General features: G+C 44.1%; 1 protein-coding gene across 2 annotated transcripts in view; it reads right to left on the reverse strand.

The window, feature by feature from the left end:
- prickle2b (prickle homolog 2b) overlaps positions 1–17,034 on the reverse strand; it is a 242,322-nt gene that overhangs the window by 167,830 nt on the left and 57,458 nt on the right. The window contains exon 2 of one of the 2 annotated variants that reach the window (XM_084316503.1): positions 14,088–14,129. The exons of the other annotated variant lie outside the window; for it this stretch is intronic. The gene's annotated coding sequence lies outside the window, so the exon portion shown is untranslated. The remainder of the gene's footprint in view (positions 1–14,087; positions 14,130–17,034) is intronic. 2 annotated transcript variants of the gene reach the window in all.

Genomic DNA, 17,034 nt, shown 5'->3' on the forward strand with positions numbered 1-17,034 from the left:
TAGCGAATCTTGCAAAATAAACCTCCTGCAAACAGAAAAACATAACCTTTTTATACCTGCATTTGTACGAGAATTCTTAGAAAAATCATGATCCGTATTCGCCAGTATGGGTGGGGGGGGGCAAGAATATAATACTGCTATTAATACACCATACGCCATCCATACATCATCCGTATGCCAGCCATACGCCATCTCTATTCTGAAGGTACAGTCAGATGTAAGAAATTGCTACTTGGCATCCTACTTTGTAAGTTAATATGTCTTACATTATTCCTCTGTGTGCGTTTTGACTGTAGAAGAAAGTTTCTGGTGTTAGAAGAAGTGAAGAAATACCTTGATGCCCTAAATTTCCAAAACGATACATTCTACATCTCTTGCATTGCAAATTTTCACCTGCAAAGTGTTGCCTCATCCACAAGAAATATGAATCTCCCAAATCCACCACTCATTAGCTGAAATTAAAGCAGGGTTTTCTTTTTGAACTACAGAGAGAGAGAGAGAGAGAGAGAGAGAGAGAGAGAGAGAGAGAGAGAGAGAGAGAGAGAGAACCAGAAGGAGATAATCATTCCTTCTGGTGCTGAGTGCAACAAGCCCCCCCCTGTGGTGACCAGCCCAAACTCCTGCTATCAGTAGCCAATTTACACTACACACACAGTCACACACACACACACACAGTCACACGCACACACACACGATTATACTTGTGCGGATCTTCCATTGACTGTATTCCATTGCCTCCATCCTTAACCCTGCTGTGCACATTATGGGGGGACTAGGGGGGTCTTAGCACCCCTGAAGGACCCTTGAAGGACTAGGGGGTCTTTAGCACCCCTGAATGACCCTTGAATGGCCCCTCTGAAAGAAACAATCCATAGTCTATCTATAGTACTGGATCCTCCCCTAAATTACTTGGTGTAATTCACACACTACCCAACTCTCACCCTAAACCCTAAAACGACCCCTACTTGAAGTGTCCCAAAACAAGTCCTCACGTCAGCCCAGAATGCAAACTGCTCCTCACACAAGCAGAGAAATCACTCTCTCCCTCCTTCCCTCTCATCGATTCTCCTTTCTCGTGGGGTGTAGCTCTGCTCTTAGGGGTTAAAAAGACAAGAGAGAATTTCCCAACCGCTGCAACTTTTCAAACTCGTTCGGGATGATTTACCCCCTCCCCTCCCCTGAGTCTCCCCGTCAAGGCCCATTTCCTTCCGCATCAAAGCCCCACCCCTGCAGTGTGCTATGGACGGAGAAACCAGCACTCCTCTTGTGGTGGTTTAATCAGAGATGACGTTCGAATGAAGCCAACACACTCTTGCTTGGCAGGACGCACGCAGATGCACACACAGAAACCCCAGATGGACTCCCGTCCGTCCACATCCCACCCAGTCTCCCACTTCACCATACGCTGGTCGGAAACTGCATGGTGCAGAGGGCTCCAGCCCGGTCCCAAAATGGCAGATGAATCCCGCGCGCCTCATTAAACCCAACGCGGTGGACTAGGGCTCGTCAATGCGGACGACCAACGCGGCTTGATATTAACTACTAGGATGGAAGCGCCAAAATAAAAGTCACAGGGTTTAGCAAGCTGGCTGCAGCGTGTGTGTGTGTGTGTGTGTGTGTGTGTGTGTGTGTGTGTGTGTGTGTGTGTGTGTGTGTGTGTGTGTGTGTGTGTGTGTGTTCATGTCCACATACAGTACATGTGTACCATATGGGGAATAAGTTAAGAGTCCTCACAAATCACCAAGCAGAACGGTGTAGTGAGCAGAACTGGCCTTGGACGCTTGTCATGCAGTGGGATTTGAACAACGCTGCCACTGGGGAAGAGGTCAGAGAAACTCAGAGCTTAGTTACCACTGTGCTGCGTCTATGTGCGTGTGTGTGTGAGTATTCATGAGTATCCTAACCCTTTCCCACCTTTCACTTTCTTACAGAAGGTGTCACTCAAACAGCAACAGAACAGTGAGAGACGGAGACAAGTTGTCAACTGGGTGAAGAACACAGTGTACACAGCAGTTAAGAAAAAATATATAAATTAAATATAGACACATATACAGCCTGATAGTTCAGAATCCAACCCTATACTCTGCATGACAGCAGTTCAGAAGCCAACCATATACTGTGCCCCGTCAGCAGTTCAGAAGCCAACCCTATACTGTGCTCGTCAGCAGTTCAGAAGCCAACCCTATATTGTGCCCGTCAGCAGTTCAGAAGCCAACCCTATACTCTGCATGACAGCAGTTCAGAATCCAACCCTATATTGTGGCTGACAGCAGTTCAGAAGCCAACCCTACACTGTACCCGACAGCTCAGAAACCAACCCTATAGTGTGTCGGACAGCAGACTTCTGCCCCACGACTCGTATCATTTCTACAATAGAGTTTGCCCACTAGATGATGCTCCCATGAACATTTATTGGTATTAATACCACATGTGCTGTTCAGTGGTATAACCATCACATGTGCTGTTCAGTGGTATAACCATCACATGTGCTGTTCAGTGGTATAACCATCACATGTGCTGTTCAGTGGTATAACCATCACATGTGCTGTTCAGTGGTATAACCATCACATGTGCTGTTCAGTGGTATAACCATCACATGTGCTGTTCAGTGGTATAACCATCACATGTGCTGTTCAGTGGTATAACCATCACATGTGCTGTTCAGTGGTATAACCATCACATGTTCTGTTCAGTGGTATAACCATCACATGTGCTGTTCAGTGGTATAACCATCACATGTTCTGTTCAGTGGTATAACCATCACATGTGCGGTTCAGTGGTATAACCATCACATGTTCTGTTCAGTGGTATAACCATCACATGTGCTGTTCAGTGGTATAACCATCACATGTTCTGTTCAGTGGTATAACCATCACATGTGCGGTTCAGTGGTATAACCATCACATGTGCTGTTCAGTGGTATAACCATCACATGTGCTGTTCAGTGGTATCAGTTAGTTAGTTAATTATATTGATTTGTTATATTGTTTACACTGCTTGTTTTTACTACCTGTACCTCCCCGCCCCCATGCTGCTATGATGGGATCAATAAAGGAATATCTTATCTTATCTCATCAGGTTTCAACAAGTTAGATTTAAGACTTCAAGACCTTTTTAAAACATTTTTAAGACCACTTTGAATATAATTTATACTGGCATTTTCTTTTCCATACGTAATTCCATATTCATTGTTGGGGGAACTGATTGGCTATTACTGTACTGTACAGTACTGTACTGCGCAGCCCGGACATATTGGAGCTTCCTATTCCAATAAATTTTTTACAACCTAAATAATAATACAAATGATATTGAAATAGTTTTTAAGACTTTTCAAGGCCTACAATTCAGATGATTAAATGTAAGACTTTTTAAGCCCCCGTGGATGTTCACGCTTTTCTAAATTATTTTGCCTCATTTCCACAATCCAGCCGTTCTGCACATAAGAGCTGAAAATATCTCATCCTGGGAAAGAAAAATGATGTCACAGCACTTTCAAAATGGCTGAGAAATTAATCATACCACAGACATTCCAGAAATGCCCCTAAGAATAGCTACAGCACACTGCTGTGACGTAAAGGGAAACAAATGGTATGGGTATAAAATATACACACTACCTGGAATCATATTCTTCAAAACAGTAGGGAATGAAATGATGACTGATCATGCCTCATTAACTGCTTCGACCTCAATCCGTGAGACGCGAGTCACCGTAGACTCTGATTAGAGCTTTAGATGACTGGCTCCGATTGTCCATCGACTGTGGGCTAGAGAGCTGATTGCCTCCAATAGGCAGGGCGATCAAGGTATGCGATCGAAACCTTAGAATGTAATGGCAGGGTTGGCTTGCAACGAGGCCAGCATCCATTTGTAGCGCATAGTTCAGAGAGACGGCACATAATCAAGATAATGGGAACATGCAGACAACCGCTTTCAACCAGAGATGTGTTTGGAGACTGTTGTAAAGTAATAATGCTTTTCTCGAACATATCACTGCTTTCAGATCATAATCAGGATTGAAGAAAAACAACTGTCAGATGCATTCTTTAAATTCTACAGTCGGTTCTGATCGGACTCCGTGGCACGAAATATTAGCTTATTAACACTTTCAGTGCCAACGACGAGATTTCTCGTTAGTTCATGCCAACCGTTGAGTGCCAGCCGACGAGAGATCTCATTTTTTTTAATCGTTTTTTTTATTAGCAATTTCCATTCATATTTCATCAATCTAGCCTCCCGTTTACCACTGGAACTCTCTCTGAGCTCCATTGGGAAAATACCGCCCCCTATCGTCTCTCCGTGTGGTACTGCACCCCTTTGGATTGGATTGAATGAAATGCATGAAAAAATTAAATCCTGCTTCCACATTTTACTTCTCAGGCATGTAACTTGAGCCGATCAGATTCATTGTGGACCATCAGAACAGCGTGGAATCGGTGTTTCGACCACCCAGCGTTGGATCAATAAACGCGATCAATATTTGGAATGGCGATCAGAAATTGGAATAATCTTTTTGGAGAACATCTGATCTGAGGTAAGGAATCTATTTTTACCAGTCTTGGGATAATCAGAGCTGTTTTCACAGAGATATCAATATATGTGTGTGTGTGTGTGCTGATCAGGAAATGGATAATCGATTTTTCAGCCCGCTTCTATAGCGTGCATAAGTACACATATACTATCGATAATCTAGCGTTTATTTGAAAACGATTCATAAATAGGCTGAAAAATGACAGTTTTTTGTGTATTCCAGTATATTCCAGTAAAGTGCGATTATCACAGCATCTTCTGAAATGTTCTGGAACTTTCATAAAACGAGCGTTTTCAAAATGGTATAAAACGGAAATTAACCGATTAAAAAACAATCCGTTTCGACAATGTTGACTGCAAACAAGTCATTGATAAGCGACGGCCATATTATACACATAGCCATAATTTAAGATATAGTTTATGCGTTCGCAAATATGAGAGCTCTATCATTGAAGTGGGTGGTGGCACGCAACGGGGTTCCGGGGCACCGGACCTGTGGCACGGAAAGTGTTAATAAACTAAGCTAAAAATAAAAGCTTCCCACAACAGCGACGGAAGAGCCTCACCTAGGAAACTATGAACAAGACCCCTGACTGACAAATGAGGGAAAAAACCCTAAACCTTCAAACTTGTGACTAGTCGGCTGTTTTTATTCATTGAGCAGATTCAGTCAGTGCAAATCGTTCATTATCTGCCGCTGCTGGCTTTTCAAATCCACGGGCTGCGTTCCAATCAGCGTCCTGTATTGAAATGGCATCGACACAGACCCTGCCTCTTAACAACAGAGGGTGCTCTGAAATGTAAGCATGACCGATACCCACTCAGCAAGTGGACGGGACCCCCCCAACCCCACCCCCCCTAGATCTCCTTTCTGCCAGGCTAACCTCTCCCCTAAAAATAAGTCCCACATGTGACCTTTTGGCTGGAGCGTGACCCTATTAACCCAAAACAAGACCTGCATCGTGGGGCTCGTTAATGACGCCTCGCCCCTCAGTCTGGCGCTGGCTAACTGACTGACAAGTCACGGTTGCAAACGCAAACAAACATAACAGGGTATTAGGAATGGAGAATTGGAGACACACACACACGTATACAAACACGAACAGAAAGACAGCCATAAGACGCGCACGAGCACGCACACAGGGTGTGGGGAAGTTGTGTTGATCAGGAGCAGGTCAAACAACAGATGGTAGCCAGAGGATTACAGCTAACTCAGTCACAGTCCATTTCCAGTTGAACACAGTTCCACAGCACAAAGACAAGCAGGCACAGACACACATTTCTTTATTTTATAATTATTTGTATTGTTTGCACACACACACACACACACACACACACACACACACACACACACACACACACACACACACACACACACACACACACACACACACACACACACACACACACACACACACACACACACACACACACACACACACACACACACACACACACACACACACACACACACACACACACACACACACACACACACACACACACACACACACACACACACACAAATGTATACACTAGAACGGCAACATCGGATGAGAAACTGGATAATAGATGCATCTTGAATACTGTGTGTGTGTGTGTGTGTGTGTGTGTGTGTGTGTGTGTGTGTACACACGTGTGTTTATGTGTGTCTGCTTCTCCCTCTCTCTGTGTGTGTGTGGTCTGTAATTAACTAAACTTAATGAGCATGTGTCCATAGCCATCATCGCTGTGTTTTTATGTGGCTCTATTAACAACACCTGTGTATGTATATGATGTCACATTCCAGCCCAACAACAGGCCGGGTTGCACCCCAACAAATGATATCACATCTTCCCAGACTTAAGAAAATAATTATATTTGCTTTATGGAGATTACATATATTTGGCAACTGATGATGTAAGTATTAATGCTCTTGTGTGACCGGTCTCAGGTGTGCGCAACAGATCTGGTAATCAGGTGTGGTAGCTATAGTGTGGTAGCCATAGTGTGGTAGCTATAGTGTGGTAGCTATAGTGTGATAGCTATAGTGTGGTAGCTATAGTGTGATAGCTATAGTGTGGTAGCTATAGTGTGGTAGCTATAGTGTGGTAGCTATAGTGTGGTAGCTACTAGCTATAGTGTGGTAGCTATAGTGTGGTAGCTATAGTGTAGTAGCTATAGTGTAGTAGCTATAGTGTGGTAGCTATAGTGTGGTAGCTATAGTGTAGTAGCTATAGTGTGGTAGCTATAGTGTGGTAGCTATAGTGTGGTAGCTATAGTGTGGTAGCTATAGTGTAGTAGCTATAGTGTGGTAGCTATAGTGTGGTAGCTATAGTGTGGTAGCTATAGTGTGGTAGCCATAGTGTGGTAGCTATAGTGTGGTAGCTATAGTGTGGTAGCTATAGTGTGGTAGCTATAGTGTGGTAGCTATAGTGTGGTAGCCATAGTGTGGTAGCTATAGTGTAGTAGCTATAGTGTGGTAGCTATAGTGTAGTAGCTATAGTGTGGTAGCTATAGTGTAGTAGCTATAGTGTGGTAGCTATAGTGTAGTAGCTATAGTGTGGCAGCTATAGTGTAGTAGCTATAGTGTGGTAGCTATAGTGTGGTAGCTATAGTGTAGTAGCTATAGTGTGGTAGCTATAGTGTAGTAGCAGGGCAGGGTGTGTACAGGTTGTGTAGCTGCTCTTCTCCTGAAACTGTGTTTTGTAACTTTGAATGGTGACATAAGATATAAGATAAGATGTATCTTTATTAATTGCCTTCAGGGAAATTCATGGGTCATAGCAGCATGGAGGGTATAGGCAGGCTAATATATATATATATATATATATGTAACAGATGGTACCGCGATGCGCAGTCACGATGGACTCCACATAATAAACCTCCATAAAACAGGGACACGTACCCAAAAACTTCAAAATTGCGAGAGTAACCCCCCTGCACAAAAAGGGCAGCAAATTAGACCCAGGCAACTACCGCCCTGTTTCTATTCTTACCTCCATCTCGAAAGTCATGGAAAAAATAGTATACGAACAGGTCGAAAAGTACCTCGCGGAAAAAAATCTAATCTTCGAATGCCAATCTGGCCTCAGAACATCCCACTCCACTGACACATGCCTTCTCTATTTGAACGACCACATCAAACAAGAGGTGGACGCGGGAAAATACTGCGGCATGGTCATGGTCATGCTGGACCTACAAAAGGCCTTCGACACTGTCAATCACTCCATTCTGATTGACAAGCTAAAAGCAATTGGTTTTGATAGTCTATCAGTGAGCTGGATGCAATCCTACCTGGAGGGGAGAGAACAGATGGTGGAGGTAAACGGTACCCTATCCCCCCCCCCCTCCCAGTGAGCTGTGGTGTTCCACAAGGAAGCATACTAGGACCGCTACTGTTCCTAATTTATGCAAATGACATGTCGTCAGGTTGTGACTGCAACTTGTTCCTGTTCGCGGACGACTCAGCCCTGCTGGTCTCTAACAAGAACAAGTTACAGGTTGAAAAAACCCTCAGCTCTGAACTAGGCAAAATCTGCACCTGGCTCGCTGACAACAAACTATCATTACACCTGGGTAAAATAGAGTCCATTCTCTTCGGTTCAAATAACAAACTCAGCAAGGCCGACGGCCTTGTACCTAAATTGTACCTCATCCCATTTCTGCTTTGCACTATATAGTACTGTACATTAGTACACTGCATAGTATTGTATATTATATGGTAACTCAGAACATTGTACATATGTCTATACCGAACACTGTGACCTCATTTTCTTCTTCTAAATTACATGCTATACTATGTTATTTGATACTATCTTGTCTAGCACAGTCTCTGGAGCGTAACAGTAAGAAGCATTTTGTTATTTTTGTATGAAAGTATTCTGTACTTCTGTATGACAACTATTAAAGAAACTTGAAACTTGGCTTCTCAGTTACAGTGGGTGACAATATTGTCACAAGGAAAGATGAAATTACATACCTAGGTTCCATCCTAGAGGCTAATCTTTCCTGTGACAAAATGGCATTCAATGTAATAAAAAAAGTCAACCAACGAACTAGATTCTTGTACCGGATCTCCTCTCTGGTAAACAAGAATACCCTGAAGACTCTGGCAGGAGCACTCATTCAAGGGTACTACGACTATGCTTGCACCTCATGGTACCAAAGCACCTCAAAGGCGCTAAAAACAAAATTACAAACATCACAAAACAAACTGGTCAGACTACTGCTTGACCTTACTCCTAGAACCCACCTCACCCCTGCCCACTTTGACAACCTAGGATGGCTTAGAGTAGACAACAGAGTACAGCAACTTGCAATGGGCCTGGTCTACAAGATACACTACACGACTAAGGTACCCATGTACATGTCAAAATACTTCCCAAAGGTCAGTGAATACCACAACACCAGAGGGAGCTCCACAAATCATGTTAAACCCAGATTCGGCTCAAACAAGGGACTAAACACGTTTCGCAATTATGCCACATCAATGTGGAACGCCCTACCCACAGCTGTAAAGGAATGTGAATCACTAACCACTTTTAAAACCACTCTCAAGGAGCACCTACGGGAGACTGCAATTCGAAACTGGCCCCTGTAAATGTCCTAATTCAACCCCCTCCAATGTAAATGTCCTAACCCAATAATACACGAGACCCTCTTCTTGGGACCAAGTAAGGTTTTGTCGATAATCCAATGCACAGTTACCCCCCCCACCCCGCCTACCCAACCCACCCACCCAACCACCTCCTATGTACAGCCCCCCCCCCCCCGCCCCATCCAATGTAAAGTTTCTTCGTCAAATGTATATACTCTCTTTTTTAAACTCTTTTTGTATCACAAACAGTACTGTATTTGGAAATCTGGTATGTCATAAATGTATAGATGTAGCAGTACTGTCTATCTGTATGTCATGTATGTCATATATGTTATGATGAATTGAAAATGGGGGACCCTGATGTAAACAAGACGAAAGTCTTTCTCTGGTCTGCATCCCATTAACAATTGTGTGTATTGAGCTGTACTGTATTGTACCCATTCTGCAATGTTAATACAATTTTCAATCAATCAATCAATCACTCCAAGTGTTGTGAAGTGACTGTGGCGCGTAGCGGTACTGCAAGTTATACTCACTCTCCCTTAAAGGGGAACTCCACTTTTTTTTGGAAATTAGCTTATTTAACATCTTCCCTGGAGTTAGACAAGAAGATGCATACCTTTTTTGTCTCTGTGCGTGCATTTTAGCTTTGGGAATAGACGCTCCGTTAGCATAGCTTAGCTTCATCACTGGAAGTGAGGCAGGACAGTAGCCTTACAGTGCCTTACAGTGTATTGCAAGGTCTGACATTGACCAAACTTGATATGCATGACCTTGGTGGGCTCTAGGTCAACTCCTGAAAAGGGGGTCAATGTCAGACTTTGCAATCAAAAGTTAGGGGGCTAATAACCCTTGCCATAATTTCAGTGCGCCCCCTAACTTTTGATTGCAAGGTCTGACATTGACCCCATTTTCAGGAGTTGACCTAGAGCCCACCAAGGTCATGCATATCAAGTTTGGTCAATTTCAGACCTTGCAATACACTGTAAGGCACTGTAAGGCTACTGTCCTGCCTCACTTCCAGTGATGAAGCTAAGCTATGCTAACGGAGCGTCTATTCCCAAAGCTAAAATGCACGCACAGAGACAAAAAAGGTATGCATCTTCTTGTCTAACTCCAGGGAAGATGTTAAATAAGCTAATTTCCAAAAAAAAAGTGGAGTTCCCCTTTAAAAGACAGACACGTTACGAGTGAATTCACCTCTTGGTATAGGGATGTGTAGTGGTTACGTCATTGCCGTTTTTCGTGTTGTAATGTATTTCCCCATTGCCCATTTCTAAATCGTCTCGTTTCAAACAAATAAAGCATTAACATTTGCATGGTGTACCTTTCTGTGCTTATTCATCCACAATCTATAGCTCAACATGAAAATATTCGCAATTAATCATTAAAAAAAAATCGCGACATATTATTTCAACCAAAAATGCTTAAAACATAATGTTAGTGATAGAAGGGTCCTCATTTCATGCAAAAATGGAAAGCGTTTCAATTTCCATATGGCAGAATTGTTACAATAGCCAATAATCCATTTTCCCAATGATAAATCCCTATACGGGTGGAACAACCAGTGACGTCTGTGCTGTCACCTGTGGTGCGGCAGACCCGGGTTCGAAACTCCCCCGGGGCATCGAAGTTTAACACAACGCAAAAAGGTGACGATATCAGCTCCGTTACATATACAACAAGATAAAATATGAAATAAAAGTAACCCATATGTACAAATATATAGAACAAACTAAGTCTACTCTGTACAATGTGCAATACTCCAGACAGAGTCTTCAGTCTACCCTGGTATAAATAAACAGATTAAGAGGATCATGGATAAATATAAAATGCGTGTATACAAATAAGATCTGAGGTGCTAATAAATGAATGACATGCTGCGGATGAGCGGACAGCTGGTGCGTCTCGTGGACAGAATGGAACAGGAACAGCCTGTGTTTCAGTGACGGTTGTTTACATTTGGATTCCATGAGATATTGTGATATTTAGTATTATTTAATCTGGAAGGAGAGGAGAGGATTCTTCAGAATAACATTTTCAAGATGGGGAATGCACTGTCATCAAACACTCACACTGTGCACGCTCGCACACACACACGTTTGTTTATGTGAAATATGGAGACATTACATAGGCTTATATGCATTTTGTAACTAATCCTAACCATCAAACTACAATAACTCGTCAAACAAAATCAGGCACGTCAAAAGTGTTCTCATTTGGTAGCGTGTCCTGCTTTTTTGAGTGTTGTGGAGTCTTGTAATTGTCCAGATTTTTCACATATACAAGGTACACACACACACACACACACACACACACGCACACACACACAGGCCCTTCAATAAAACGTGTGCAAGCCACAAAGCCTTCAAGTTGATTTAATAGAAGTTCGAATCGATACTGCCAAGGTATTGCACAAGCACAAAGACAACTGTGTTTCGACTTTCAAGGGCCAAAGATACAGCCCCATGTAGCAACAACGCTCTCGTGACCATTTCAAAACCAACACTTACCACACTGGTGCTGCTCTAGATGAGCGTGTGCAGGCGTCAATGTTTCCTTGCTGTTGTGCAAAAAACTGGCTCAAGATGCTTTTTGTCAGAGGCCGAGATAACCATCACTTCAGCCCGGCCAGCATGACTGAACGCCCCCTGGATCAGCCACAGCTGTCTAACAGTCATCCTCACAGTCAGTCACCGCTCCATAAAGTCATGACAACCTGGGTGGAGAATATATACTGTAATCCTGGTCGTTCAGAGAGAAGGCTCTGGATTGATCGGTCCGTCTGCCTTTCAGCTGTGCAATTTTTGCAGCCGCATGAATGTGAAGAGGCAAGCTCTCTCTCTTTCCATCTCTCGCGTTTCTATCCATTACTAACCTGCTGGAGCTCACAGGTGTTAGCTAACCCAAATCCAATTGCAGCAGGCAGTCAGTGAGGCAGGACCAGATGTGTGTGTGTCTGTGTGTGTGTGTGTGTGAGTGAGTGAGTGAGTGAGTGAGTGAGTGAGTGAGTGAGTGAGTGAGTGAGTGTGTGTGAGAGAGAGAGAGGGTGTGTGCGTGTGCGCATGTGTGTGGTGACAGTATATTGAGGTATAATGTATTGTGTGTGGGCAGCAGGCCTGTCCATTCTCCACTCTGTACCCAGGTGTCATTAATCAGACAGTAGCCTGTGGGATAATGTCGAGGCTCGTCCAATCAGAGGCTGCCTAGTGCACACAAAAACACAGGACACTCGCATGACGTACACGCACATAGACACACACGCACGCACGCACACGTATTCACCTCCTGGCAGCAATTGGTCCATAACCTTGTGAGCCGTAAATATCGGTGTTTGGATTATCCGTGTGAAATAAGGGTACGTGTGTCCAAAATACAAGACAAGTTCTTATTTGTAACTAATTTGCTTCTCCGGGACAAAAAAAGAGATGTTTTACCAAAATGAGAATAAGGTACTAATTTTCTCATGTTTCTCAAATGCAACTCAGGAGAAACAACTATAGCTGAGCGGATATTGATATTACTCTGAGCAAGCCACGAGATCTTTAAATTCTCCCAAATAAATACCATTTAGCTCTCCTTTAAATATCCGTATGAATGAGAACATGAGATTGAATTGAAATCTCAAAGGAGCCTCTGTGTGAATTGTATGTATCAATGGCTTCTCGGATCATTCACAAGTGGTCCCAACGAGGGTTTTTGTTGCCCCTTAGGGGCCTTTAGGAGCACAAAGTGAAATATAAAGGGGCTGGAGTTGCTAGGTGTAGCAACTACAGCCCCAGCTGCACTGAGCAACTACAGCCCCATATCACCTAGCAACTACAGCCCCAGCTACGCTGAGCAACTACAGCCCCAGCTACACTGAGCAACTACAGCCCCAGCTGCACTGAGCAACTACAGCCCCAGCTGCACTGAGCAACTACAGCCCCAGCTGCACTGAGCAACTACAGCCCCAGCTGCACTGAGCAACTACAGCCCCAGCTACACTGAGCAACTACAGCCCCAGCTGCACTGAGCAACTACAGCCCCAGCTACACTGAGCAACTACAGCCCCAGCTGCACTGAGCAACTACAGCCCCAGCTGCACTGAGCAACTACAGCCCCAGCTACACTGAGCAACTACAGCCCCAGCTACACTGAGCAACTACAGCCCCAGCTACACTGAGCAACTACAGCCCCAGCTACACTGAGCAACTACAGCCCCAGCTACACTGAGCAACTACAGCCCCAGCTGCACTGAGCAACTACAGCCCCATTTAGATTTCACTTTGTGCTCCCAATCAAACAGATTTCTTCTGAGATTGAAAAGAGCCCAAAATAGAGCAACAAAATGTTCCTAAATGGTAAATGGCTGCATTTATATAGCGATTTTATCCAAATCGCTTTACAATTTGTTCCTCACATTTTACCCATTCACTCACACACCGACGGCGTGCCGGTGCCAACCTGCTCATCAGGAGCAATTGGGGGTTAAGTGTCTTGCTCAAGGACACTTCGACACGCTGCCCGGGAGGAGGGGGGGAGGAGCGGGAATCGAACAGATTACCAGACGACCTCCCGAGCCACTGTCGCCCCCAATTGGTTCCTATTGGTTATCCAATACTACAACCTTCTAAATTATGCCTACTGTATGAGCTGACAAATCCACGTTATCATTCATGACATTTCTGAAATCCCTCCTGATCCTTTATTATTGAGAAGCGGTTGCACAGTGAGAATGGAGATGGTCCAATCAACAGTCGGTACAGACCCTCTCCGTTGCTTGGCTTTCAACTCACATAGACACCATGTGACGCGCACAACATAATACTAATGCAGGCTGACACACACACACACACATCAAACACACATCTCCGTGAGCTTCAGATTCATTATTCAGTGGAGACAGGTGCACATTCGAAGCATTTACAATTCAAACAGGCCAGAGGTGGAGTCGCTGCTCAGCGAGAGGCCTCTGTCCCTCCAGCTGCCTCTCACGTACCTTCAGCAACAGACACACCGCTCCAGGAGAGGGCCGACTTACCTAGAGGGAGGGAGGGAGGGAGGGAGGGAGGGAGGGAGGGAGGGAGGGAGGGAGGGAGGGAAAGAAAGAGAGGAGTGTCAGAACAAATAAACAGTTTTAAAGCAGCTCTTCTGAAATTAAGCAGTACTTTCAGTGTGTGTGTGTGAGAGAGAGAGAGAGAGAAAGAGAGAGAGAGAGAGAGAGAGAGAGAGAGAGAGAGAGAGAGAGAGTATCCCTGAGCCTTTATAGTCAATTAGAGTCAATTCGTTTTCAGTGATGTTTGTCATGTTCTATTAGGTCATTCAGGTCAACAGTTTTCACAACTACTGCTCTTATTACTAACACTTATTTTTACGAAGGATCAGATTAAACCGAATATATATATTTATTGATTGATATATATTGCATAATATTTGTATATCGTTTGATATCCCTTGTGTATTCCTTGTACATATACACGGAATATCCCTTTAACCTAGTACAGACCATAATATTTCGTTCTATTGGACAGCGGTCCCCTAGGCGCCATTGCCATACCCCCAAGGTCTGGTTCAAAGTCACCGCCAAAGACTTGCCTGGACATGAACGGCTCTGCGCAAGGATACGAGACAGGAATAGGGCTGGTACTAGTTTGTTCACCTAACGTATAAATACGGCGCAGGTGAATACAGAAGTTAGTTACCCGAAATGAGTTACCCAATAAGTTGAAGCCTCACCCACGATACAACGTGCGGTGAAGTATGGCCTGTTTGGCCCCAAATAGAGCATTGAGACCGCGTACAGTGACCAGCATCACCAAAGTTTCCTCGTACCAGCTAGTGTGCTTATCCAGGCTGGGCTGCTTACCCTGGCGCTTTCACCCGAGGAGCCCTAGACGAGGACCGTGTGGACATGTACACTGGATAATCTACCCGACGACTACATAGCCCTTTTCGGCTGGATTATATTTGCTTTGGTCCTGTAATTGATGGAGCGGAGAATCGCCTACACCCACAATTGTGTGGGATTTACCCTGTGAGGAGCAACGTCGAGCCCGCCTCTCAGAAGCCTGAGGCTGGCTAGCTTTCTTCCATGCGGAGCTGCATGCCACGGAGAACAGCTGTTATTCGTCTGCGGATCAAGAGCTTATTGCACCGTCTCCTGTACTTGGAGTCTCTCTATTCATCGTTGACCCAGACTCTACTACCGACAAATCCTCTCCCCTTGCTGGCCTACAACCGGATTGACCCTACCAGTATCTCCCGCTGCCTTACTAGAGTACCATAGATATAATTCCTAAGATTCAGGTTGTATTCATTATCTCCTGCGTAATATGAGAATGGACATACGTTATTGATTTGCTTACGCACATTCTTTTGCCTTATAAGCGCACCCTACGTAAAGTATTGTTATATATACTATCATTGCTGCTAATAAATATTCTTAAACCCAGTTTTGTGTGGAACCGTGTCATTGTGGGAAGTGTTCATCTAAGATACCTGTGTACTGTATGGCCAGTAGTAATGTACATAAGACAGTAGTGGTTTAATGATACCATACTTATATAATACAGTCAGGGAATTGTACCCCTCAGTTACACTTATCATAACGCTTGCATTTTGCTATTAATTCCTCAGGTGTTAAGTTACACATCCATTCATGAAGTGGGACTATTCCATGTCCATGATGATATCTATGATTATTAGTTTTATTAATATACTGTAGATTAATACAGGGGGATTGGGCCTAGCACAGGTGTGTCAGGTACCCTCTCCATCACTATTTAGGAGCACTATTTATTAGGGGTGTAAAGGTACACCAGGGGAGGAAATTAGGCCACTTTACTGGCCAAATGCTGGTATTTTTTACGTTTGGCTGGTAAAAAAAATCAGATACCCGCCAGTTGGCTGGTAAGCCAAAAAGTTAGTTTCCTCCCCTGCTGGCGAGTATACAAAAAAATTAAACATTCTGCAATCACTGCACTGGCAAACGGTGCGCGTCTTCTGAGTGTTCGCTTTAGTTGACAGTGCCACGAGAGCACTGCACAAGACCACCCGCGGACATATAATGTTTAATAAACGTTTGCGCAGTACTGGCCAACCCACGGACATATACTAATAAAAGTCCCGCGGTACTAGGCTAGCCATCAGGAGCACTCGCAAACAGATAACGTTAAACACAGCAGAAGATGGAAAACAGACAGACTGACCAACGGGGAACTGCATCCAACCCTAGTACAACCCTCGAGTATAAGTTACTAAGGACACATTTAAATCACAGAGGTGTAATGTTAGTCTACTGGAACTGTATACAGTGGTTAGCTTCTAGTTAGCGTTTTAGCTATAGCTGCTTGCTAGCTAACGTTAGCCCCGTGTGCTCAAAGCAGCCAGCTAGGTGTATCTGTTATGACTATAATGTTTCCAAAAAAGCACCGGACTACGACGTAAGGTTAGACATTTTATTTCATGCTCAAAAGCCCCTGGCTTGCACATCGCAGTCACGAAAGGGGCTAGCTCAACCAGTGCACTGTGCACAACAGCACACCAACCCAACTGACATTACCACAACACTTGACGGTACTTCACAGCACTGTCGTAAGACCACCGTGCTGTCTTAAAGGCACAGTGTGCCTACCCAGATGCATACACAACATTGACACGGCTTGACATACAAAGAAGTAATTATCACAATTAGCGATTTTTTTTGTCTGGTAAAAAATCTGTTTGGCTGGTAAAAAAAATCAGATACTCGCCAGTTGGCTGGTAAGCCAAAAAGTTTGTTTCCTCCCCTGGGTACACGTATCAGTACCGAACCGAACCGTTTCAGTGTGTACCGTACCGTACCGAATGGCTGTAGTGTGTACCGAACGAATACAACGGTATGTTAACCGCCCACCGGGGGCTGTTTTTTTCACAATCTAATATAATTATTTTTTCTTTTCTTTACA

This window comes from Notolepis coatsorum (genome assembly GCF_963971535.1).
Source record: "Notolepis coatsorum genome assembly, chromosome: 6".
NCBI classification, from domain to species: Eukaryota; Metazoa; Chordata; class Actinopteri; order Aulopiformes; family Paralepididae; genus Notolepis; species Notolepis coatsorum.